The 22,292-nt window shown below is 46.1% G+C and overlaps 8 non-coding genes and 2 pseudogenes across 8 annotated transcripts; all 10 read left to right on the top strand.

The window, feature by feature from the left end:
* Positions 1-1,646: 1,646 nt before the first annotated feature.
* On the top strand, positions 1,647-1,837 carry LOC130330518 (U2 spliceosomal RNA). The gene has a single exon (XR_008873658.1). It is a non-coding gene; the product is annotated as a U2 spliceosomal RNA (small nuclear RNA).
* Positions 1,838-3,933: 2,096 nt separating this feature from the next.
* On the top strand, positions 3,934-4,124 carry LOC130330517 (U2 spliceosomal RNA). Its single transcript, XR_008873657.1, has one exon. It is a non-coding gene; the product is annotated as a U2 spliceosomal RNA (small nuclear RNA).
* A 2,088-nt stretch (positions 4,125-6,212) lies between these two features.
* LOC130330515 (U2 spliceosomal RNA) lies at positions 6,213-6,403 on the top strand. Its single transcript, XR_008873656.1, has one exon. It is a non-coding gene; the product is annotated as a U2 spliceosomal RNA (small nuclear RNA).
* A 2,093-nt stretch (positions 6,404-8,496) lies between these two features.
* Positions 8,497-8,687, top strand: LOC130330513 (U2 spliceosomal RNA). The gene has a single exon (XR_008873654.1). It is a non-coding gene; the product is annotated as a U2 spliceosomal RNA (small nuclear RNA).
* A 2,090-nt stretch (positions 8,688-10,777) lies between these two features.
* LOC130330512 (U2 spliceosomal RNA) lies at positions 10,778-10,968 on the top strand. Its single transcript, XR_008873653.1, has one exon. It is a non-coding gene; the product is annotated as a U2 spliceosomal RNA (small nuclear RNA).
* Positions 10,969-13,056: 2,088 nt separating this feature from the next.
* On the top strand, positions 13,057-13,247 carry LOC130330511 (U2 spliceosomal RNA). Its single transcript, XR_008873652.1, has one exon. It is a non-coding gene; the product is annotated as a U2 spliceosomal RNA (small nuclear RNA).
* Positions 13,248-15,340: 2,093 nt separating this feature from the next.
* Positions 15,341-15,531, top strand: LOC130330509 (U2 spliceosomal RNA). Its single transcript, XR_008873651.1, has one exon. It is a non-coding gene; the product is annotated as a U2 spliceosomal RNA (small nuclear RNA).
* Positions 15,532-17,617: 2,086 nt separating this feature from the next.
* On the top strand, positions 17,618-17,808 carry LOC130330508 (U2 spliceosomal RNA). The gene has a single exon (XR_008873650.1). It is a non-coding gene; the product is annotated as a U2 spliceosomal RNA (small nuclear RNA).
* Positions 17,809-19,898: 2,090 nt separating this feature from the next.
* LOC130330603 (U2 spliceosomal RNA) lies at positions 19,899-20,058 on the top strand (annotated as a pseudogene).
* A 693-nt stretch (positions 20,059-20,751) lies between these two features.
* Positions 20,752-20,932, top strand: LOC130330592 (U2 spliceosomal RNA; annotated as a pseudogene).
* Positions 20,933-22,292: the final 1,360 nt, after the last annotated feature.

Below are 22,292 nucleotides of genomic sequence, written 5' to 3'. Positions count from 1 at the left end.
AACTATGTAACATAACATGGGGGGGGGGGGGGGGGGTCTCCTGGCTGTTCACACAGGTGTGTCATTGCTGTACATTGACCATGCATTGCTTCTGTGGTATTGCAAAGGCAAAGACAAATGCTTCCAGCCATCCATTGCACTAATGGATTGGTCATCAGCTGGCTGTCTATGTCCCGCATCAATATAGACCAAAGTACAGAGGGTTAGGCTATGCTATTGTGCACCTACCTGATGCATCAGAAGGTGCGAGGCCCTTGCTAAATTCTGTGCACAGACTTTGAGATCTATACTTTAGACTGTATCTAAACCTGCTCCAACATGGACTGACATTCTGGCCTACTTTCAGCCGATGCGACTTGTCTGTCGCTGAACAGTCGCTTTTTATGTATTCAGCACCTATGTATAATGTTGTAAAAATGCTCTAGAAGCTAAAGTCGCAGAAATGTCACACATATTTGGCCTGCAACTTTCTGTGCGACAAATTCAGACAGGAAAAATCAGTATAAATCCTTAGAAAATTATCCCCCAGTGTCTCCATCTGCTGGCGGTATTGAATAAGCATTGCTGCACTGATGGGGTATGCATTAGACGAAAAAAAAGAAGAAAAAGAAGAATAATACGCCCAGAAAAGAGGCGAAAAGGAGAAAAACGTAAAAAAACGTGAAAAAAAAGTAAGAGGAAGAGAAGGGAAAAAAAGGTGGAAATGGGTTTAAAAGTGATTTCGGCGGAGAAATATATATATATATATATATATATATATATATATATATATACGCGCACACACACACATATATATAAACGTATTCTCCGTTGAGATATTGCAGCCGCTGCTGTGTCCAGGCCCAGGAGCCTTAGCACTGTGCTGTGATGTCACTCAATACCACTGACATCACTAGGTGTAAACAACATCTCTCCTTTGCTGTGTATGTGACTATGGAGCTGTTTGGTGATGTCGTCTATTATGGCCTTCATAGAAGCAACAGGAGATTGTTGCATCCATCTAGAACCCTCAGAACTACAGTGCTATGATGTCACTCACTTCCACAGGCCTTGCAGAGTGTAAACAACAACAACCCAGCTTTGTTGTGTATGTAACCATAGGGATTTGTGATGTCACCTAGAACCTTCACAGCAGCGACAGCTTTATGAGGAGCATCAGCACTGCTCTGCCTGAGCAGAACCATCACCGCCATAGGTTGTCAAATAACCCGGATTTAACCCACACAGGTAAGTCCAATGGGGTGCAGGCATGTCCTCTATGCTTACAGCTTCCCGTGGGTGTTGGTTTGATACCGTTTGGGGACAGCCAAGGAGGCATCTGCAGGCAACAAAGGTAGGTGTGTGCTTGTGTGTGTGTTTCCTATGCAGATCCTAAGCCCAGTGTCACATGCAAGTAGGAGGAGTAAGAAGGGTTCCTGGCAAATCCGGGTTATGGATTGCATTTAAAAAGGCCCCGTGGGAGTGCAATGGGCCCCTGTCTTGCTGCTTAGCAATAATGGTATGGGTTTAGGTTCTGCTGTGTGTACTGGTGGTTGACTGCCCCCCAGCCCAGAGTGTGCATGGAAAATTGTCTGGCAGCCTCCCTGACAGCAAGCAGTGATAGTGCCCATGAAGGGCACCTTGTTGGGCCCGCCCCTTTCACGGTTATCGCTTCTCGGCCTTTTGGCTAAGATCAAGTGTAGTATCTGTTCTTATCAGTTTAATATCTGATACGTCCCCTATCTGGGGACCATATATTAAATGGATTTTTGAGAACGGGGGCCGATTTCGAAGCTTGCTTCCGTCGCCCTATGCATTGACCCGATATGGCAGTATCTTCGGGTACAGTGCACCACCCCCTTACAGAGTTAAAAAGAAAGATTCCTACTTTCATTGCTACCTGCTTGCTGGCTAGCCAGCTAGCCAGCCCTGTGGGCCTTGCTGCTGCTGCAGCCAAAAAACAAAAGGTGGTGCTGCTGCTGCTTCTGCTGCTTCTGCTTCTGCTTGTGTCTGGCCGCTGTTGGAGCGTCCAGGCACAGGACTTCTGCTGCTGCTGACTAAATGGCCTCCTTAATTGGATCATTTGAGTAGCCAGCACACCTGTGCAGGTAGGGCATGACATGATAGGCAGCTGCCTTGATAGCGGGTGGGTGCTGAATGTTCCTAATTGACAAAATAAGATTAATGCTTATGAAGAAATATAAAATCTCATCCCTTCCCCAATATCGCGCCACACCCCTACCCCTTAATTCCCTGGTTGAACTTGATGGACATATGTCTTTTTTCGACCGTACTAACTATGTAACTATGTAACATAACATGGGGGGGGGGGGGGGGGTCTCCTGGCTGTTCACACAGGTGTGTCATTGCTGTACATTGACCATGCATTGCTTCTGTGGTATTGCAAAGGCAAAGACAAATGCTTCCAGCCATCCATTGCACTAATGGATTGGTCATCAGCTGGCTGTCTATGTCCCGCATCAATATAGACCAAAGTACAGAGGGTTAGGCTATGCTATTGTGCACCTACCTGATGCATCAGAAGGTGCGAGGCCCTTGCTAAATTCTGTGCACAGACTTTGAGATCTATACTTTAGACTGTATCTAAACCTGCTCCAACATGGACTGACATTCTGGCCTACTTTCAGCCGATGCGACTTGTCTGTCGCTGAACAGTCGCTTTTTATGTATTCAGCACCTATGTATAATGTTGTAAAAATGCTCTAGAAGCTAAAGTCGCAGAAATGTCACACATATTTGGCCTGCAACTTTCTGTGCGACAAATTCAGACAGGAAAAATCAGTATAAATCCTTAGAAAATTATCCCCCAGTGTCTCCATCTGCTGGCGGTATTGAATAAGCATTGCTGCACTGATGGGGTATGCATTAGACGAAAAAAAAGAAGAAAAAGAAGAATAATACGCCCAGAAAAGAGGCGAAAAGGAGAAAAACGTAAAAAAACGTGAAAAAAAAGTAAGAGGAAGAGAAGGGAAAAAAAGGTGGAAATGGGTTTAAAAGTGATTTCGGCGGAGAAATATATATATATATATATATATATATATATATATATATATATATACACGCGCACACACACACATATATATAAACGTATTCTCCGTTGAGATATTGCAGCCGCTGCTGTGTCCAGGCCCAGGAGCCTTAGCACTGTGCTGTGATGTCACTCAATACCACTGACATCACTAGGTGTAAACAACATCTCTCCTTTGCTGTGTATGTGACTATGGAGCTGTTTGGTGATGTCGTCTATTATGGCCTTCATAGAAGCAACAGGAGATTGTTGCATCCATCTAGAACCCTCAGAACTACAGTGCTATGATGTCACTCACTTCCACAGGCCTTGCAGAGTGTAAACAACAACAACCCAGCTTTGTTGTGTATGTAACCATAGGGATTTGTGATGTCACCTAGAACCTTCACAGCAGCGACAGCTTTATGAGGAGCATCAGCACTGCTCTGCCTGAGCAGAACCATCACCGCCATAGGTTGTCAAATAACCCGGATTTAACCCACACAGGTAAGTCCAATGGGGTGCAGGCATGTCCTCTATGCTTACAGCTTCCCGTGGGTGTTGGTTTGATACCGTTTGGGGACAGCCAAGGAGGCATCTGCAGGCAACAAAGGTAGGTGTGTGCTTGTGTGTGTGTTTCCTATGCAGATCCTAAGCCCAGTGTCACATGCAAGTAGGAGGAGTAAGAAGGGTTCCTGGCAAATCCGGGTTATGGATTGCATTTAAAAAGGCCCCGTGGGAGTGCAATGGGCCCCTGTCTTGCTGCTTAGCAATAATGGTATGGGTTTAGGTTCTGCTGTGTGTACTGGTGGTTGACTGCCCCCCAGCCCAGAGTGTGCATGGAAAATTGTCTGGCAGCCTCCCTGACAGCAAGCAGTGATAGTGCCCATGAAGGGCACCTTGTTGGGCCCGCCCCTTTCACGGTTATCGCTTCTCGGCCTTTTGGCTAAGATCAAGTGTAGTATCTGTTCTTATCAGTTTAATATCTGATACGTCCCCTATCTGGGGACCATATATTAAATGGATTTTTGAGAACGGGGGCCGATTTCGAAGCTTGCTTCCGTCGCCCTATGCATTGACCCGATATGGCAGTATCTTCGGGTACAGTGCACCACCCCCTTACAGGGTTAAAAAGAAAGATTCCTACTTTCATTGCTACCTGCTTGCTGGCTAGCCAGCTAGCCAGCCCTGTGGGCCTTGCTGCTGCTGCAGCCAAAAAACAAAAGGTGGTGCTGCTGCTGCTTCTGCTGCTTCTGCTTCTGCTTGTGTCTGGCCGCTGTTGGAGCGTCCAGGCACAGGACTTCTGCTGCTGCTGACTAAATGGCCTCCTTAATTGGATCATTTGAGTAGCCAGCACACCTGTGCAGGTAGGGCATGACATGATAGGCAGCTGCCTTGATAGCGGGTGGGTGCTGAATGTTCCTAATTGACAAAATAAGATTAATGCTTATGAAGAAATATAAAATCTCATCCCTTCCCCAATATCGCGCCACACCCCTACCCCTTAATTCCCTGGTTGAACTTGATGGACATATGTCTTTTTTCGACCGTACTAACTATGTAACTATGTAACATAACATGGGGGGGGGGGGGGGTCTCCTGGCTGTTCACACAGGTGTGTCATTGCTGTACATTGACCATGCATTGCTTCTGTGGTATTGCAAAGGCAAAGACAAATGCTTCCAGCCATCCATTGCACTAATGGATTGGTCATCAGCTGGCTGTCTATGTCCCGCATCAATATAGACCAAAGTACAGAGGGTTAGGCTATGCTATTGTGCACCTACCTGATGCATCAGAAGGTGCGAGGCCCTTGCTAAATTCTGTGCACAGACTTTGAGATCTATACTTTAGACTGTATCTAAACCTGCTCCAACATGGACTGACATTCTGGCCTACTTTCAGCCGATGCGACTTGTCTGTCGCTGAACAGTCGCTTTTTATGTATTCAGCACCTATGTATAATGTTGTAAAAATGCTCTAGAAGCTAAAGTCGCAGAAATGTCACACATATTTGGCCTGCAACTTTCTGTGCGACAAATTCAGACAGGAAAAATCAGTATAAATCCTTAGAAAATTATCCCCCAGTGTCTCCATCTGCTGGCGGTATTGAATAAGCATTGCTGCACTGATGGGGTATGCATTAGACGAAAAAAAAGAAGAAAAAGAAGAATAATACGCCCAGAAAAGAGGCGAAAAGGAGAAAAACGTAAAAAAACGTGAAAAAAAAGTAAGAGGAAGAGAAGGGAAAAAAAGGTGGAAATGGGTTTAAAAGTGATTTCGGCGGAGAAATATATATATATATATATATATATATATATATATATATATACGCGCACACACACACATATATATAAACGTATTCTCCGTTGAGATATTGCAGCCGCTGCTGTGTCCAGGCCCAGGAGCCTTAGCACTGTGCTGTGATGTCACTCAATACCACTGACATCACTAGGTGTAAACAACATCTCTCCTTTGCTGTGTATGTGACTATGGAGCTGTTTGGTGATGTCGTCTATTATGGCCTTCATAGAAGCAACAGGAGATTGTTGCATCCATCTAGAACCCTCAGAACTACAGTGCTATGATGTCACTCACTTCCACAGGCCTTGCAGAGTGTAAACAACAACAACCCAGCTTTGTTGTGTATGTAACCATAGGGATTTGTGATGTCACCTAGAACCTTCACAGCAGCGACAGCTTTATGAGGAGCATCAGCACTGCTCTGCCTGAGCAGAACCATGACCGCCATAGGTTGTCAAATAACCCGGATTTAACCCACACAGGTAAGTCCAATGGGGTGCAGGCATGTCCTCTATGCTTACAGCTTCCCGTGGGTGTTGGTTTGATACCGTTTGGGGACAGCCAAGGAGGCATCTGCAGGCAACAAAGGTAGGTGTGTGCTTGTGTGTGTGTTTCCTATGCAGATCCTAAGCCCAGTGTCACATGCAAGTAGGAGGAGTAAGAAGGGTTCCTGGCAAATCCGGGTTATGGATTGCATTTAAAAAGGCCCCGTGGGAGTGCAATGGGCCCCTGTCTTGCTGCTTAGCAATAATGGTATGGGTTTAGGTTCTGCTGTGTGTACTGGTGGTTGACTGCCCCCCAGCCCAGAGTGTGCATGGAAAATTGTCTGGCAGCCTCCCTGACAGCAAGCAGTGATAGTGCCCATGAAGGGCACCTTGTTGGGCCCGCCCCTTTCACGGTTATCGCTTCTCGGCCTTTTGGCTAAGATCAAGTGTAGTATCTGTTCTTATCAGTTTAATATCTGATACGTCCCCTATCTGGGGACCATATATTAAATGGATTTTTGAGAACGGGGGCCGATTTCGAAGCTTGCTTCCGTCGCCCTATGCATTGACCCGATATGGCAGTATCTTCGGGTACAGTGCACCACCCCCTTACAGGGTTAAAAAGAAAGATTCCTACTTTCATTGCTACCTGCTTGCTGGCTAGCCAGCTAGCCAGCCCTGTGGGCCTTGCTGCTGCTGCAGCCAAAAAACAAAAGGTGGTGCTGCTGCTGCTTCTGCTGCTTCTGCTTCTGCTTGTGTCTGGCCGCTGTTGGAGCGTCCAGGCACAGGACTTCTGCTGCTGCTGACTAAATGGCCTCCTTAATTGGATCATTTGAGTAGCCAGCACACCTGTGCAGGTAGGGCATGACATGATAGGCAGCTGCCTTGATAGCGGGTGGGTGCTGAATGTTCCTAATTGACAAAATAAGATTAATGCTTATGAAGAAATATAAAATCTCATCCCTTCCCCAATATCGCGCCACACCCCTACCCCTTAATTCCCTGGTTGAACTTGATGGACATATGTCTTTTTTCGACCGTACTAACTATGTAACTATGTAACATAACATGGGGGGGGGGGGGGGGTCTCCTGGCTGTTCACACAGGTGTGTCATTGCTGTACATTGACCATGCATTGCTTCTGTGGTATTGCAAAGGCAAAGACAAATGCTTCCAGCCATCCATTGCACTAATGGATTGGTCATCAGCTGGCTGTCTATGTCCCGCATCAATATAGACCAAAGTACAGAGGGTTAGGCTATGCTATTGTGCACCTACCTGATGCATCAGAAGGTGCGAGGCCCTTGCTAAATTCTGTGCACAGACTTTGAGATCTATACTTTAGACTGTATCTAAACCTGCTCCAACATGGACTGACATTCTGGCCTACTTTCAGCCGATGCGACTTGTCTGTCGCTGAACAGTCGCTTTTTATGTATTCAGCACCTATGTATAATGTTGTAAAAATGCTCTAGAAGCTAAAGTCGCAGAAATGTCACACATATTTGGCCTGCAACTTTCTGTGCGACAAATTCAGACAGGAAAAATCAGTATAAATCCTTAGAAAATTATCCCCCAGTGTCTCCATCTGCTGGCGGTATTGAATAAGCATTGCTGCACTGATGGGGTATGCATTAGACGAAAAAAAAGAAGAAAAAGAAGAATAATACGCCCAGAAAAGAGGCGAAAAGGAGAAAAACGTAAAAAAACGTGAAAAAAAAGTAAGAGGAAGAGAAGGGAAAAAAAGGTGGAAATGGGTTTAAAAGTGATTTCGGCGGAGAAATATATATATATATATATATATATATATATATATATATATATATACGCGCACACACACACATATATATAAACGTATTCTCCGTTGAGATATTGCAGCCGCTGCTGTGTCCAGGCCCAGGAGCCTTAGCACTGTGCTGTGATGTCACTCAATACCACTGACATCACTAGGTGTAAACAACATCTCTCCTTTGCTGTGTATGTGACTATGGAGCTGTTTGGTGATGTCGTCTATTATGGCCTTCATAGAAGCAACAGGAGATTGTTGCATCCATCTAGAACCCTCAGAACTACAGTGCTATGATGTCACTCACTTCCACAGGCCTTGCAGAGTGTAAACAACAACAACCCAGCTTTGTTGTGTATGTAACCATAGGGATTTGTGATGTCACCTAGAACCTTCACAGCAGCGACAGCTTTATGAGGAGCATCAGCACTGCTCTGCCTGAGCAGAACCATCACCGCCATAGGTTGTCAAATAACCCGGATTTAACCCACACAGGTAAGTCCAATGGGGTGCAGGCATGTCCTCTATGCTTACAGCTTCCCGTGGGTGTTGGTTTGATACCGTTTGGGGACAGCCAAGGAGGCATCTGCAGGCAACAAAGGTAGGTGTGTGCTTGTGTGTGTGTTTCCTATGCAGATCCTAAGCCCAGTGTCACATGCAAGTAGGAGGAGTAAGAAGGGTTCCTGGCAAATCCGGGTTATGGATTGCATTTAAAAAGGCCCCGTGGGAGTGCAATGGGCCCCTGTCTTGCTGCTTAGCAATAATGGTATGGGTTTAGGTTCTGCTGTGTGTACTGGTGGTTGACTGCCCCCCAGCCCAGAGTGTGCATGGAAAATTGTCTGGCAGCCTCCCTGACAGCAAGCAGTGATAGTGCCCATGAAGGGCACCTTGTTGGGCCCGCCCCTTTCACGGTTATCGCTTCTCGGCCTTTTGGCTAAGATCAAGTGTAGTATCTGTTCTTATCAGTTTAATATCTGATACGTCCCCTATCTGGGGACCATATATTAAATGGATTTTTGAGAACGGGGGCCGATTTCGAAGCTTGCTTCCGTCGCCCTATGCATTGACCCGATATGGCAGTATCTTCGGGTACAGTGCACCACCCCCTTACAGGGTTAAAAAGAAAGATTCCTACTTTCATTGCTACCTGCTTGCTGGCTAGCCAGCTAGCCAGCCCTGTGGGCCTTGCTGCTGCTGCAGCCAAAAAACAAAAGGTGGTGCTGCTGCTGCTTCTGCTGCTTCTGCTTCTGCTTGTGTCTGGCCGCTGTTGGAGCGTCCAGGCACAGGACTTCTGCTGCTGCTGACTAAATGGCCTCCTTAATTGGATCATTTGAGTAGCCAGCACACCTGTGCAGGTAGGGCATGACATGATAGGCAGCTGCCTTGATAGCGGGTGGGTGCTGAATGTTCCTAATTGACAAAATAAGATTAATGCTTATGAAGAAATATAAAATCTCATCCCTTCCCCAATATCGCGCCACACCCCTACCCCTTAATTCCCTGGTTGAACTTGATGGACATATGTCTTTTTTCGACCGTACTAACTATGTGTAACTATGTAACATAACATGGGGGGGGGGGGGGTCTCCTGGCTGTTCACACAGGTGTGTCATTGCTGTACATTGACCATGCATTGCTTCTGTGGTATTGCAAAGGCAAAGACAAATGCTTCCAGCCATCCATTGCACTAATGGATTGGTCATCAGCTGGCTGTCTATGTCCCGCATCAATATAGACCAAAGTACAGAGGGTTAGGCTATGCTATTGTGCACCTACCTGATGCATCAGAAGGTGCGAGGCCCTTGCTAAATTCTGTGCACAGACTTTGAGATCTATACTTTAGACTGTATCTAAACCTGCTCCAACATGGACTGACATTCTGGCCTACTTTCAGCCGATGCGACTTGTCTGTCGCTGAACAGTCGCTTTTTATGTATTCAGCACCTATGTATAATGTTGTAAAAATGCTCTAGAAGCTAAAGTCGCAGAAATGTCACACATATTTGGCCTGCAACTTTCTGTGCGACAAATTCAGACAGGAAAAATCAGTATAAATCCTTAGAAAATTATCCCCCAGTGTCTCCATCTGCTGGCGGTATTGAATAAGCATTGCTGCACTGATGGGGTATGCATTAGACGAAAAAAAAGAAGAAAAAGAAGAATAATACGCCCAGAAAAGAGGCGAAAAGGAGAAAAACGTAAAAAAACGTGAAAAAAAAGTAAGAGGAAGAGAAGGGAAAAAAAGGTGGAAATGGGTTTAAAAGTGATTTCGGCGGAGAATATATATATATATATATATATATATATATATATATATATATACGCGCACACACACACATATATATAAACGTATTCTCCGTTGAGATATTGCAGCCGCTGCTGTGTCCAGGCCCAGGAGCCTTAGCACTGTGCTGTGATGTCACTCAATACCACTGACATCACTAGGTGTAAACAACATCTCTCCTTTGCTGTGTATGTGACTATGGAGCTGTTTGGTGATGTCGTCTATTATGGCCTTCATAGAAGCAACAGGAGATTGTTGCATCCATCTAGAACCCTCAGAACTACAGTGCTATGATGTCACTCACTTCCACAGGCCTTGCAGAGTGTAAACAACAACAACCCAGCTTTGTTGTGTATGTAACCATAGGGATTTGTGATGTCACCTAGAACCTTCACAGCAGCGACAGCTTTATGAGGAGCATCAGCACTGCTCTGCCTGAGCAGAACCATGACCGCCATAGGTTGTCAAATAACCCGGATTTAACCCACACAGGTAAGTCCAATGGGGTGCAGGCATGTCCTCTATGCTTACAGCTTCCCGTGGGTGTTGGTTTGATACCGTTTGGGGACAGCCAAGGAGGCATCTGCAGGCAACAAAGGTAGGTGTGTGCTTGTGTGTGTGTTTCCTATGCAGATCCTAAGCCCAGTGTCACATGCAAGTAGGAGGAGTAAGAAGGGTTCCTGGCAAATCCGGGTTATGGATTGCATTTAAAAAGGCCCCGTGGGAGTGCAATGGGCCCCTGTCTTGCTGCTTAGCAATAATGGTATGGGTTTAGGTTCTGCTGTGTGTACTGGTGGTTGACTGCCCCCCAGCCCAGAGTGTGCATGGAAAATTGTCTGGCAGCCTCCCTGACAGCAAGCAGTGATAGTGCCCATGAAGGGCACCTTGTTGGGCCCGCCCCTTTCACGGTTATCGCTTCTCGGCCTTTTGGCTAAGATCAAGTGTAGTATCTGTTCTTATCAGTTTAATATCTGATACGTCCCCTATCTGGGGACCATATATTAAATGGATTTTTGAGAACGGGGGCCGATTTCGAAGCTTGCTTCCGTCGCCCTATGCATTGACCCGATATGGCAGTATCTTCGGGTACAGTGCACCACCCCCTTACAGGGTTAAAAAGAAAGATTCCTACTTTCATTGCTACCTGCTTGCTGGCTAGCCAGCTAGCCAGCCCTGTGGGCCTTGCTGCTGCTGCAGCCAAAAAACAAAAGGTGGTGCTGCTGCTGCTTCTGCTGCTTCTGCTTCTGCTTGTGTCTGGCCGCTGTTGGAGCGTCCAGGCACAGGACTTCTGCTGCTGCTGACTAAATGGCCTCCTTAATTGGATCATTTGAGTAGCCAGCACACCTGTGCAGGTAGGGCATGACATGATAGGCAGCTGCCTTGATAGCGGGTGGGTGCTGAATGTTCCTAATTGACAAAATAAGATTAATGCTTATGAAGAAATATAAAATCTCATCCCTTCCCCAATATCGCGCCACACCCCTACCCCTTAATTCCCTGGTTGAACTTGATGGACATATGTCTTTTTTCGACCGTACTAACTATGTAACTATGTAACATAACATGGGGGGGGGGGGGGGTCTCCTGGCTGTTCACACAGGTGTGTCATTGCTGTACATTGACCATGCATTGCTTCTGTGGTATTGCAAAGGCAAAGACAAATGCTTCCAGCCATCCATTGCACTAATGGATTGGTCATCAGCTGGCTGTCTATGTCCCGCATCAATATAGACCAAAGTACAGAGGGTTAGGCTATGCTATTGTGCACCTACCTGATGCATCAGAAGGTGCGAGGCCCTTGCTAAATTCTGTGCACAGACTTTGAGATCTATACTTTAGACTGTATCTAAACCTGCTCCAACATGGACTGACATTCTGGCCTACTTTCAGCCGATGCGACTTGTCTGTCGCTGAACAGTCGCTTTTTATGTATTCAGCACCTATGTATAATGTTGTAAAAATGCTCTAGAAGCTAAAGTCGCAGAAATGTCACACATATTTGGCCTGCAACTTTCTGTGCGACAAATTCAGACAGGAAAAATCAGTATAAATCCTTAGAAAATTATCCCCCAGTGTCTCCATCTGCTGGCGGTATTGAATAAGCATTGCTGCACTGATGGGGTATGCATTAGACGAAAAAAAAGAAGAAAAAGAAGAATAATACGCCCAGAAAAGAGGCGAAAAGGAGAAAAACGTAAAAAAACGTGAAAAAAAAGTAAGAGGAAGAGAAGGGAAAAAAAGGTGGAAATGGGTTTAAAAGTGATTTCGGCGGAGAAATATATATATATATATATATATATATATATATATATATATACGCGCACACACACACATATATATAAACGTATTCTCCGTTGAGATATTGCAGCCGCTGCTGTGTCCAGGCCCAGGAGCCTTAGCACTGTGCTGTGATGTCACTCAATACCACTGACATCACTAGGTGTAAACAACATCTCTCCTTTGCTGTGTATGTGACTATGGAGCTGTTTGGTGATGTCGTCTATTATGGCCTTCATAGAAGCAACAGGAGATTGTTGCATCCATCTAGAACCCTCAGAACTACAGTGCTATGATGTCACTCACTTCCACAGGCCTTGCAGAGTGTAAACAACAACAACCCAGCTTTGTTGTGTATGTAACCATAGGGATTTGTGATGTCACCTAGAACCTTCACAGCAGCGACAGCTTTATGAGGAGCATCAGCACTGCTCTGCCTGAGCAGAACCATGACCGCCATAGGTTGTCAAATAACCCGGATTTAACCCACACAGGTAAGTCCAATGGGGTGCAGGCATGTCCTCTATGCTTACAGCTTCCCGTGGGTGTTGGTTTGATACCGTTTGGGGACAGCCAAGGAGGCATCTGCAGGCAACAAAGGTAGGTGTGTGCTTGTGTGTGTGTTTCCTATGCAGATCCTAAGCCCAGTGTCACATGCAAGTAGGAGGAGTAAGAAGGGTTCCTGGCAAATCCGGGTTATGGATTGCATTTAAAAAGGCCCCGTGGGAGTGCAATGGGCCCCTGTCTTGCTGCTTAGCAATAATGGTATGGGTTTAGGTTCTGCTGTGTGTACTGGTGGTTGACTGCCCCCCAGCCCAGAGTGTGCATGGAAAATTGTCTGGCAGCCTCCCTGACAGCAAGCAGTGATAGTGCCCATGAAGGGCACCTTGTTGGGCCCGCCCCTTTCACGGTTATCGCTTCTCGGCCTTTTGGCTAAGATCAAGTGTAGTATCTGTTCTTATCAGTTTAATATCTGATACGTCCCCTATCTGGGGACCATATATTAAATGGATTTTTGAGAACGGGGGCCGATTTCGAAGCTTGCTTCCGTCGCCCTATGCATTGACCCGATATGGCAGTATCTTCGGGTACAGTGCACCACCCCCTTACAGGGTTAAAAAGAAAGATTCCTACTTTCATTGCTACCTGCTTGCTGGCTAGCCAGCTAGCCAGCCCTGTGGGCCTTGCTGCTGCTGCAGCCAAAAAACAAAAGGTGGTGCTGCTGCTGCTTCTGCTGCTTCTGCTTCTGCTTGTGTCTGGCCGCTGTTGGAGCGTCCAGGCACAGGACTTCTGCTGCTGCTGACTAAATGGCCTCCTTAATTGGATCATTTGAGTAGCCAGCACACCTGTGCAGGTAGGGCATGACATGATAGGCAGCTGCCTTGATAGCGGGTGGGTGCTGAATGTTCCTAATTGACAAAATAAGATTAATGCTTATGAAGAAATATAAAATCTCATCCCTTCCCCAATATCGCGCCACACCCCTACCCCTTAATTCCCTGGTTGAACTTGATGGACATATGTCTTTTTTCGACCGTACTAACTATGTAACTATGTAACATAACATGGGGGGGGGGGGGGGGTCTCCTGGCTGTTCACACAGGTGTGTCATTGCTGTACATTGACCATGCATTGCTTCTGTGGTATTGCAAAGGCAAAGACAAATGCTTCCAGCCATCCATTGCACTAATGGATTGGTCATCAGCTGGCTGTCTATGTCCCGCATCAATATAGACCAAAGTACAGAGGGTTAGGCTATGCTATTGTGCACCTACCTGATGCATCAGAAGGTGCGAGGCCCTTGCTAAATTCTGTGCACAGACTTTGAGATCTATACTTTAGACTGTATCTAAACCTGCTCCAACATGGACTGACATTCTGGCCTACTTTCAGCCGATGCGACTTGTCTGTCGCTGAACAGTCGCTTTTTATGTATTCAGCACCTATGTATAATGTTGTAAAAATGCTCTAGAAGCTAAAGTCGCAGAAATGTCACACATATTTGGCCTGCAACTTTCTGTGCGACAAATTCAGACAGGAAAAATCAGTATAAATCCTTAGAAAATTATCCCCCAGTGTCTCCATCTGCTGGCGGTATTGAATAAGCATTGCTGCACTGATGGGGTATGCATTAGACGAAAAAAAAGAAGAAAAAGAAGAATAATACGCCCAGAAAAGAGGCGAAAAGGAGAAAAACGTAAAAAAACGTGAAAAAAAAGTAAGAGGAAGAGAAGGGAAAAAAAGGTGGAAATGGGTTTAAAAGTGATTTCGGCGGAGAAATATATATATATATATATATATATATATATATATATATATATATACGCGCACACACACACATATATATAAACGTATTCTCCGTTGAGATATTGCAGCCGCTGCTGTGTCCAGGCCCAGGAGCCTTAGCACTGTGCTGTGATGTCACTCAATACCACTGACATCACTAGGTGTAAACAACATCTCTCCTTTGCTGTGTATGTGACTATGGAGCTGTTTGGTGATGTCGTCTATTATGGCCTTCATAGAAGCAACAGGAGATTGTTGCATCCATCTAGAACCCTCAGAACTACAGTGCTATGATGTCACTCACTTCCACAGGCCTTGCAGAGTGTAAACAACAACAACCCAGCTTTGTTGTGTATGTAACCATAGGGATTTGTGATGTCACCTAGAACCTTCACAGCAGCGACAGCTTTATGAGGAGCATCAGCACTGCTCTGCCTGAGCAGAACCATCACCGCCATAGGTTGTCAAATAACCCGGATTTAACCCACACAGGTAAGTCCAATGGGGTGCAGGCATGTCCTCTATGCTTACAGCTTCCCGTGGGTGTTGGTTTGATACCGTTTGGGGACAGCCAAGGAGGCATCTGCAGGCAACAAAGGTAGGTGTGTGCTTGTGTGTGTGTTTCCTATGCAGATCCTAAGCCCAGTGTCACATGCAAGTAGGAGGAGTAAGAAGGGTTCCTGGCAAATCCGGGTTATGGATTGCATTTAAAAAGGCCCCGTGGGAGTGCAATGGGCCCCTGTCTTGCTGCTTAGCAATAATGGTATGGGTTTAGGTTCTGCTGTGTGTACTGGTGGTTGACTGCCCCCCAGCCCAGAGTGTGCATGGAAAATTGTCTGGCAGCCTCCCTGACAGCAAGCAGTGATAGTGCCCATGAAGGGCACCTTGTTGGGCCCGCCCCTTTCACGGTTATCGCTTCTCGGCCTTTTGGCTAAGATCAAGTGTAGTATCTGTTCTTATCAGTTTAATATCTGATACGTCCCCTATCTGGGGACCATATATTAAATGGATTTTTGAGAACGGGGGCCGATTTCGAAGCTTGCTTCCGTCGCCCTATGCATTGACCCGATATGGCAGTATCTTCGGGTACAGTGCACCACCCCCTTACAGGGTTAAAAAGAAAGATTCCTACTTTCATTGCTACCTGCTTGCTGGCTAGCCAGCTAGCCAGCCCTGTGGGCCTTGCTGCTGCTGCAGCCAAAAAACAAAAGGTGGTGCTGCTGCTGCTTCTGCTGCTTCTGCTTCTGCTTGTGTCTGGCCGCTGTTGGAGCGTCCAGGCACAGGACTTCTGCTGCTGCTGACTAAATGGCCTCCTTAATTGGATCATTTGAGTAGCCAGCACACCTGTGCAGGTAGGGCATGACATGATAGGCAGCTGCCTTGATAGCGGGTGGGTGCTGAATGTTCCTAATTGACAAAATAAGATTAATGCTTATGAAGAAATATAAAATCTCATCCCTTCCCCAATATCGCGCCACACCCCTACCCCTTAATTCCCTGGTTGAACTTGATGGACATATGTCTTTTTTCGACCGTACTAACTATGTAACTATGTAACATAACATGGGGGGGGGTCTCCTGGCTGTTCACACAGGTGTGTCATTGCTGTACATTGACCATGCATTGCTTCTGTGGTATTGCAAAGGCAAAGACAAATGCTTCCAGCCATCCATTGCACTAATGGATTGGTCATCAGCTGGCTGTCTATGTCCCGCATCAATATAGACCAAAGTACAGAGGGTTAGGCTATGCTATTGTGCACCTACCTGATGCATCAGAAGGTGCGAGGCCCTTGCTAAATTCTGTGCACAGACTTTGAGATCTATACTTTAGACTGTATCTAAACCTGCTCCAACATGGACTGACATTCTGGCCTACTTTCAGCCGATGCGACTTGTCTGTCGCTGAACAGTCGCTTTTTATGTATTCAGCACCTATGTATAATGTTGTAAAAATGCTCTAGAAGCTAAAGTCGCAGAAATGTCACACATATTTGGCCTGCAACTTTCTGTGCGACAAATTCAGACAGGAAAAATCAGTATAAATCCTTAGAAAATTATCCCCCAGTGTCTCCATCTGCTGGCGGTATTGAATAAGCATTGCTGCACTGATGGGGTATGCATTAGACGAAAAAAAAGAAGAAAAAGAAGAATAATACGCCCAGAAAAGAGGCGAAAAGGAGAAAAACGTAAAAAAACGTGAAAAAAAAGTAAGAGGAAGAGAAGGGAAAAAAAGGTGGAAATGGGTTTAAAAGTGATTTCGGCGGAGAAATATATATATATATATATATATATATATATATATATATATATATACGCGCACACACACACATATATATAAACGTATTCTCCGTTGAGATATTGCAGCCGCTGCTGTGTCCAGGCCCAGGAGCCTTAGCACTGTGCTGTGATGTCACTCAATACCACTGACATCACTAGGTGTAAACAACATCTCTCCTTTGCTGTGTATGTGACTATGGAGCTGTTTGGTGATGTCGTCTATTATGGCCTTCATAGAAGCAACAGGAGATTGTTGCATCCATCTAGAACCCTCAGAACTACAGTGCTATGATGTCACTCACTTCCACAGGCCTTGCAGAGTGTAAACAACAACAACCCAGCTTTGTTGTGTATGTAACCATAGGGATTTGTGATGTCACCTAGAACCTTCACAGCAGCGACAGCTTTATGAGGAGCATCAGCACTGCTCTGCCTGAGCAGAACCATCACCGCCATAGGTTGTCAAATAACCCGGATTTAACCCACACAGGTAAGTCCAATGGGGTGCAGGCATGTCCTCTATGCTTACAGCTTCCCGTGGGTGTTGGTTTGATACCGTTTGGGGACAGCCAAGGAGGCATCTGCAGGCAACAAAGGTAGGTGTGTGCTTGTGTGTGTGTTTCCTATGCAGATCCTAAGCCCAGTGTCACATGCAAGTAGGAGGAGTAAGAAGGGTTCCTGGCAAATCCGGGTTATGGATTGCATTTAAAAAGGCCCCGTGGGAGTGCAATGGGCCCCTGTCTTGCTGCTTAGCAATAATGGTATGGGTTTAGGTTCTGCTGTGTGTACTGGTGGTTGACTGCCCCCCAGCCCAGAGTGTGCATGGAAAATTGTCTGGCAGCCTCCCTGACAGCAAGCAGTGATAGTGCCCATGAAGGGCACCTTGTTGGGCCCGCCCCTTTCACGGTTATCGCTTCTCGGCCTTTTGGCTAAGATCAAGTGTAGTATCTGTTCTTATCAGTTTAATATCTGATACGTCCCCTATCTGGGGACCATATATTAAATGGATTTTTGAGAACGGGGGCCGATTTCGAAGCTTGCTTCCGTCGCCCTATGCATTGACCCGATATGGCAGTATCTTCGGGTACAGTGCACCACCCCCTTACAGGGTTAAAAAGAAAGATTCCTACTTTCATTGCTACCTGCTTGCTGGCTAGCCAGCTAGCCAGCCCTGTGGGCCTTGCTGCTGCTGCAGCCAAAAAACAAAAGGTGGTGCTGCTGCTGCTTCTGCTGCTTCTGCTTCTGCTTGTGTCTGGCCGCTGTTGGAGCGTCCAGGCACAGGACTTCTGCTGCTGCTGACTAAATGGCCTCCTTAATTGGATCATTTGAGTAGCCAGCACACCTGTGCAGGTAGGGCATGACATGATAGGCAGCTGCCTTGATAGCGGGTGGGTGCTGAATGTTCCTAATTGACAAAATAAGATTAATGCTTATGAAGAAATATAAAATCTCATCCCTTCCCCAATATCGCGCCACACCCCTACCCCTTAATTCCCTGGTTGAACTTGATGGACATATGTCTTTTTTCGACCGTACTAACTATGTAACTATGTAACATAACATGGGGGGGGGGGGGTCTCCTGGCTGTTCACACAGGTGTGTCATTGCTGTACATTGACCATGCATTGCTTCTGTGGTATTGCAAAGGCAAAGACAAATGCTTCCAGCCATCCATTGCACTAATGGATTGGTCATCAGCTGGCTGTCTATGTCCCGCATCAATATAGACCAAAGTACAGAGGGTTAGGCTATGCTATTGTGCACCTACCTGATGCATCAGAAGGTGCGAGGCCCTTGCTAAATTCTGTGCACAGACTTTGAGATCTATACTTTAGACTGTATCTAAACCTGCTCCAACATGGACTGACATTCTGGCCTACTTTCAGCCGATGCGACTTGTCTGTCGCTGAACAGTCGCTTTTTATGTATTCAGCACCTATGTATAATGTTGTAAAAATGCTCTAGAAGCTAAAGTCGCAGAAATGTCACACATATTTGGCCTGCAACTTTCTGTGCGACAAATTCAGACAGGAAAAATCAGTATAAATCCTTAGAAAATTATCCCCCAGTGTCTCCATCTGCTGGCGGTATTGAATAAGCATTGCTGCACTGATGGGGTATGCATTAGACGAAAAAAAAGAAGAAAAAGAAGAATAATACGCCCAGAAAAGAGGCGAAAAGGAGAAAAACGTAAAAAAACGTGAAAAAAAAGTAAGAGGAAGAGAAGGGAAAAAAAGGTGGAAATGGGTTTAAAAGTGATTTCGGCGGAGAAATATATATATATATATATATATATATATATATATATATATATATAGGCGCACACACACACATATATATAAACGTATTCTCCGTTGAGATATTGCAGCCGCTGCTGTGTCCAGGCCCAGGAGCCTTAGCACTGTGCTGTGATGTCACTCAATACCACTGACATCACTAGGTGTAAACAACATCTCTCCTTTGCTGTGTATGTGACTATGGAGCTGTTTGGTGATGTCGTCTATTATGGCCTTCATAGAAGCAACAGGAGATTGTTGCATCCATCTAGAACCCTCAGAACTACAGTGCTATGATGTCACTCACTTCCACAGGCCTTGCAGAGTGTAAACAACAACAACCCAGCTTTGTTGTGTATGTAACCATAGGGATTTGTGATGTCACCTAGAACCTTCACAGCAGCGACAGCTTTATGAGGAGCATCAGCACTGCTCTGCCTGAGCAGAACCATCACCGCCATAGGTTGTCAAATAACCCGGATTTAACCCACACAGGTAAGTCCAATGGGGTGCAGGCATGTCCTCTATGCTTACAGCTTCCCGTGGGTGTTGGTTTGATACCGTTTGGGGACAGCCAAGGAGGCATCTGCAGGCAACAAAGGTAGGTGTGTGCTTGTGTGTGTGTTTCCTATGCAGATCCTAAGCCCAGTGTCACATGCAAGTAGGAGGAGTAAGAAGGGTTCCTGGCAAATCCGGGTTATGGATTGCATTTAAAAAGGCCCCGTGGGAGTGCAATGGGCCCCTGTCTTGCTGCTTAGCAATAATGGTATGGGTTTAGGTTCTGCTGTGTGTACTGGTGGTTGACTGCCCCCCAGCCCAGAGTGTGCATGGAAAATTGTCTGGCAGCCTCCCTGACAGCAAGCAGTGATAGTGCCCATGAAGGGCACCTTGTTGGGCCCGCCCCTTTCACGGTTATCGCTTCTCGGCCTTTTGGCTAAGATCAAGTGTAGTATCTGTTCTTATCAGTTTTCATGCTGGTGGGGATGGGTGCTGCATGGAGGATGCAGGTGTACCAGGGCTTTCCGGGGCTGGTTCTGAGGAATCAGCTCGACGGCTGCCCCGATGTGACCTGTTCCCTCCGGGTCTCGCCATGAGGCTGAGAGGGTCTAGAGCCGAGGTACTTTTGTGCCTCGGGGAGTGGTGACCCCGAGGTGCCGAAACTCACTGGGAGAATAGACTCACTGAGTTGAAGCACGGGCACCATAATCTCTTCACCTTGTGGCACTCACCTCTTGATTCCCGGCCTTCTGGCTAGGATCAGAGAAATTTTTATAGATCCGGCCGGATGTCCGGGCAGTATATCTGCACACATTCACTTATTTATTTCTTTTTTGTCTCACTGTGTCACTTTTTGCGTGTTGTGTGTTCACAGGATTGGTCAGGATGCGGTAGCCCTTCTGGGTGTCCCTCCTGGCGGTCTAGGGGAGGTGTGTGTGGCCATTAGGTTCCGCACCTCCCTGCAAACACCCCGGGTACTCCTGCTTTGGCAGGGTACCTACCGTAATCGGCTCTGCGGGCAGATACCTTGGCTAACGCCAAGGGGGATGCCGGGAGCATTTGTGGTCCCCTAGTAGCTTCGGCGAAAAGGGACATCGAACCTGGAACCTCGCAGGTACCTTTTGGTCCGGAGGCGAAGGGTAAGGTTTGTTGGGGGGCCTCTCTCCTATCGGAGAAGGGCTTGCGATAGACCGCATCCTTTGTGCACGTTTTTTTAGTGTAACACGTTTGCACTTTTTCTTGCACTTTGGGTGAATCGAAAGCACGTTCCTCGGCTTTAGAAAAAAAAAAAAAAAAATCTGTTCTTATCAGTTTAATATCTGATACGTCCCCTATCTGGGGACCATATATTAAATGGATTTTTGAGAACGGGGGCCGATTTCGAAGCTTGCTTCCGTCGCCCTATGCATTGACCCGATATGGCAGTATCTTCGGGTACAGTGCACCACCCCCTTACAGGGTTAAAAAGAAAGATTCCTACTTTCATTGCTACCTGCTTGCTGGCTAGCCAGCTAGCCAGCCCTGTGGGCCTTGCTGCTGCTGCAGCCAAAAAACAAAAGGTGGTGCTGCTGCTGCTTCTGCTGCTTCTGCTTCTGCTTGTGTCTGGCCGCTGTTGGAGCGTCCAGGCACAGGACTTCTGCTGCTGCTGACTAAATGGCCTCCTTAATTGGATCATTTGAGTAGCCAGCACACCTGTGCAGGTAGGGCATGACATGATAGGCAGCTGCCTTGATAGCGGGTGGGTGCTGAATGTTCCCAATTGACAAAATAAGATTAATGCTTATGAAGAAATATAAAATCTCATCCCTTCCCCAATATCGCGCCACACCCCTACCCCTTAATTCCCTGGTTGAACTTGATGGACATATGTCTTTTTTCGACCGTACTAACTATGTAACTATGTAACATAACATGGGGGGGGGGGGGGTCTCCTGGCTGTTCACACAGGTGTGTCATTGCTGTACATTGACCATGCATTGCTTCTGTGGTATTGCAAAGGCAAAGACAAATGCTTCCAGCCATCCATTGCACTAATGGATTGGTCATCAGCTGGCTGTCTATGTCCCGCATCAATATAGACCAAAGTACAGAGGGTTAGGCTATGCTATTGTGCACCTACCTGATGCATCAGAAGGTGCGAGGCCCTTGCTAAATTCTGTGCACAGACTTTGAGATCTATACTTTAGACTGTATCTAAACCTGCTCCAACATGGACTGACATTCTGGCCTACTTTCAGCCGATGCGACTTGTCTGTCGCTGAACAGTCGCTTTTTATGTATTCAGCACCTATGTATAATGTTGTAAAAATGCTCTAGAAGCTAAAGTCGCAGAAATGTCACACATATTTGGCCTGCAACTTTCTGTGCGACAAATTCAGACAGGAAAAATCAGTATAAATCCTTAGAAAATTATCCCCCAGTGTCTCCATCTGCTGGCGGTATTGAATAAGCATTGCTGCACTGATGGGGTATGCATTAGACGAAAAAAAAGAAGAAAAAGAAGAATAATACGCCCAGAAAAGAGGCGAAAAGGAGAAAAACGTAAAAAAACGTGAAAAAAAAGTAAGAGGAAGAGAAGGGAAAAAAAGGTGGAAATGGGTTTAAAAGTGATTTCGGCGGAGAAATATATATATATATATATATATATATATATATATATATATATATATATATGCGCACACACACACATAGATATAAACGTATTCTCCGTTGAGATATTGCAGCCGCTGCTGTGTCCAGGCCCAGGAGCCTTAGCACTGTGCTGTGATGTCACTCAATACCACTGACATCACTAGGTGTAAACAACATCT

This window comes from Hyla sarda, unplaced genomic scaffold (assembly GCF_029499605.1).
Source record: "Hyla sarda isolate aHylSar1 unplaced genomic scaffold, aHylSar1.hap1 scaffold_336, whole genome shotgun sequence".
NCBI lineage: Eukaryota > Metazoa > Chordata > Amphibia > Anura > Hylidae > Hyla > Hyla sarda.
The sequence above is the reverse complement of the archived record's forward strand: the minus strand, read 5'-3'. Positions and strand labels throughout refer to the sequence as shown.